This window comes from Chiloscyllium plagiosum, chromosome 33 (genome assembly GCF_004010195.1).
Source record: "Chiloscyllium plagiosum isolate BGI_BamShark_2017 chromosome 33, ASM401019v2, whole genome shotgun sequence".
Classification (NCBI taxonomy): Eukaryota; Metazoa; Chordata; class Chondrichthyes; order Orectolobiformes; family Hemiscylliidae; genus Chiloscyllium; species Chiloscyllium plagiosum.
Window position 1 is genome coordinate 32,253,040 of NC_057742.1, and position 3,882 is coordinate 32,256,921.

Below are 3,882 nucleotides of genomic sequence, written 5' to 3' on the forward strand. Positions count from 1 at the left end.
TAAAGTATATTTTTGAAATTAAAAAAAGTTCTGTTCGGTTCTGGGGTTCGGAGGAGATCGGGGGTGGTCTCCGATGGACGGAGACGGACGAGAAGCAGCAGCAGAGCCGAGACCTCAGTCACTGCGCTTGGCCTTTACAAGGGGGAGGGGAGGATGGTTTTTCATGGTTTCCCGGTGTCTGGAACAAGGGGTCAATGTTTAAATACAAGATAATATGCATTCCAAAGTGGGCGATGATGGTCACTTATGCATCAAAAGTTCAACTCAGGGTCAAATATAAACCCAGGTGGCATATTGTCTGCGTCTGGATCAGAAGGTTTTCAACGAGAGGGGAAAGGGTGGGTTTGATTGCTCTGAGTCACAGGGAAAAAATGTCTGCTTCTGAAAAGAAAATCATTTTCTGCCGTCTTCTCGATGTGTAATTAACGGATACGCTCCTTGCTGGTGAAGACTATGCAAAGTGATAATATCGAGCAAGTGGAGGGCTAAGGGAGAGCTGCTGAGGGAGAGAGGCGGGTCCTCTGAAATCTGAAGCTGCATTTTGTATGTTGTTCCCTAGCGGGCAGCATGTGGATAAATGGGAGTGAGCCAAGGGCAGGTCATTGGGATCACCTGGGAGTGAGAGTGGGTGAGCAGTTTGGGGAGTGAAGAGATGTGATTGCGGCTTTTCTCAGGCGACGATGAGGTAGATCAGAATGTGAGGAGGGCTTGCAGTCTCAGGCAGCTCGGACCATGGAGCAGAAAGGACTTGAACGACGAAGCTATCCAGATTGTCAAAGGTTGCCGAGAGGGAAGGAAGTCAAGAGATGTATTTATCACATTTAAATGTAGATTGAGTCTTGTTTGTGTATTTCATGAAAGAACTAAAATGCATCAATCTAGCACATTGGTCGAAGAAAGCCCGTAGGTCCGTCTTATTTGTAAAAAAAAAAGGCGTTTTTTACGATAGTAACATTGGAGAAATTGCGGAATCTTTGAGCTTGCCTCGAACTCTGGCTGTGATTTTCTGTCAGGGATCTTTCACTCGCTGCTTCGTGAATCTCCAGCTTTCAGATTCCTGCCCTCAGACAGGGAGCACACAGGCTGTTTCTTGCTCTCCTGCAGCTCGTTCAAAACTCCCGCAACCAGATTTCACTTTCCGAATGTCATGGCCACACCTCGCCAGTCCCTCCGCCGATATACACCGGCAGCTCAGGCAGTGGTAGCTCACAGCACCGTCCAGCCTCTCTCACACACACAGAGGACTCGGCACTTCAGGAGATCGCTTCGGCTTCACAAGCGGCTGCATTGTGACTCCTGGAGGTTCACTCAGTGAGAAAGGAACCGGTTTAGGAGTTACTCGAGATCAATTCCTTAAGCTCAGGGTTTCCATCTGGTTCGGTGCAGCATGGCTCTGGGGAGTATTTGGAGATTTTGGACGGTGCTGGTGTTGTTGTCCGGGACCCTGAGTCTGGGCTGTGAGAGGCTGCAATTACAGCAAGTTCTCAACACAGAGACTCTGAGCAAACTGCATGAAATGATGAGTTTCAGCTGACCGGAATCTCAGTGGTTCTGCTCCCGGCTAAATGTCAGATCAGGGAAAAATAGCAAACTGTATCCCAACATGTTTCAACTCTTAAAATCTCCTAACGTCTACTTCACCCGTTGATATTAGATCAAGCCCTCTCCCGAGCTCATCCATCAAACCATTTCCCAGCTCATCCGAAAAACCATCCCTATCCACATTCCCGCTCAAACCATCTTGTTGTCTTCATCCCACGCTTGCCGCTTACTGGCTTAATCTCCTTTTTCACACCTTAGAACGTAGAACAATACAGCACAGGAACGGGCCCTTCGGCCCAACATGTTGTGCTGAACATGAAGCCAACGTTGATCCCGTCTGCACACCCTTGGTCCATAATCCTCCATTCCTTGCATATTAATGTGCTTATCTAAAAGTCTCTTAAACGCCCCTATTGTATCTGCCTCCACTACCTCACCTCACAGCATGTCCCAGACACCTACCACTCCCTGTGTAAAAACTTACCCGCACGCCTCCTTTTGAATTTAGCTTCAATGCACGCCTTTTAGGTTTAGATGTTTCAACTCTGGGAAAAAAACTGTGACTGTCAACCCTATTTATGCACCTCATTACTTTATAGACTTCTATCAAGTCTCTCCTCAGCCTCCACCGCTTCAGAGAAAACAACCCGAGTTTTATTTCCAATCTCTCCTTTTTGCTAATTCAGACAGCATCCTGGGAAACTTGTTCATCAATGCCTCTCCAATGCCTCCACGTTCTTCCTGTAATGTAGTGACCAGAATTCAATGCAATAGTCTACCTGTGGCCGAAACAAAGCTGCAACTTGAGATCCCGACTCTTCTACTCAATTCGCTGACCAATAAAGGCAAGCATGCCATACACCTTCTTTACCAGCCCTCACTTTCAGGGTGCAACAGACTTGAGCCCCAAGATTCTGCTGTACATCAATTCTGGTAATGGTCCTGCCAATAACAGTGTACTTTTCGTGAACATTTGACTCCCAAAGTGCAGCACCTTACACTAACATGGATTAAAGTCCTTCTGCCATTTCTCTGCCCATATTTGTAACTGATGTATATTATGCTATATCACTTGACAACCTTCTATCCACAACTATCCACAACTCTATCAATTTTTGTATCATCTGCAAACTTACTACCCCAGCCATCAACGTGTTCATCCAAGTCATTGACATATATCACAAACAGCATAGGTCCCAGTCTGGATCCTGGCAGAATACCATTAGTCACAGACCTCCAGATGAAATACATGTTCCAAACGACCCTCTGTCTTCTGTGGGCAAGCCAATTCTGAATCCATGTGGTCAAGTCATCATGGATCCCATGCATCTTAATCTTCTGGAAGAGCCTACCATGAGAACTCTTGTCTAAAGCCTTATTGAAATCCACGTAGACAATATCCACTGCTTGACCCTCATCCATCACCTTGGTCACCTTCTCATAAAATAAACCAAGTCAGTAAAACATGACCTGTCCGGTACAAAGCCGTGCTGACTGCTCCTACTTTAGCCACACTTTCCCAAATGCCCGTTAGTCCTATCCCTAAGCAATCTCTCCAATTTCTTCCCAACCACCGATGTGAGACTCACTGATATATAGATTCCTGGATTGTACCTATTTTCCTTCTTGAACAGAGGAACAACATTACCTACTCACTGGTCCACCAGACCCTCTCAAGTGGCTAACAAGGATGCAAAGATCATGGTCAGTTCCCAGCAATCTCCTCTCTTAGATCTCTCAATAACCTGGGGTAGGTACCATCGAGTCCTGGGGACTTAGCCACTTTAATGCTCTTCCAACAACCCAATACCACTCCTTTGTTGATCTCAAAATGCTATAGCATATTAGCATGTGCTGTACAAATCCAACTAACCTCCATATCCTTCTCCTGGGTGAATATTTATGCAAAGACCTCATTTACGATCTCACCCACATCCTCCGCTACTGAGCCCAAGTTCACTCCTTCATCCTTCAGTGGTCCTCCCTTCTCACCATTAATCCTCTTGTTTTGAAGTATGTGTAGAATGCTTCAGGATTTTATTTAATCTTACTTGCCAAGGTCGTTTTATGGCTCCTGCTTGCTCTCCCAATTCACTGCTTGTGTTCATTTCCTCTTTCCCTTATACTCCTCATGGGCTCTGTTTGATTTTGGCTTCCTCGACCTTGGATATGGTTCTTTTCTTTGTTTGAGTAAATTTACAATCTCCCTGGTTATCCAAGGTTCCCTTACCTTACCATCCTTCCTCCTTACTGGAACACACTAGTCCTGAAATCTCATCAGTGGGTCTTTAAACAATTCCCACATGTCAAATGTGGACTTGCCAGCTACAGCCCTTCTCA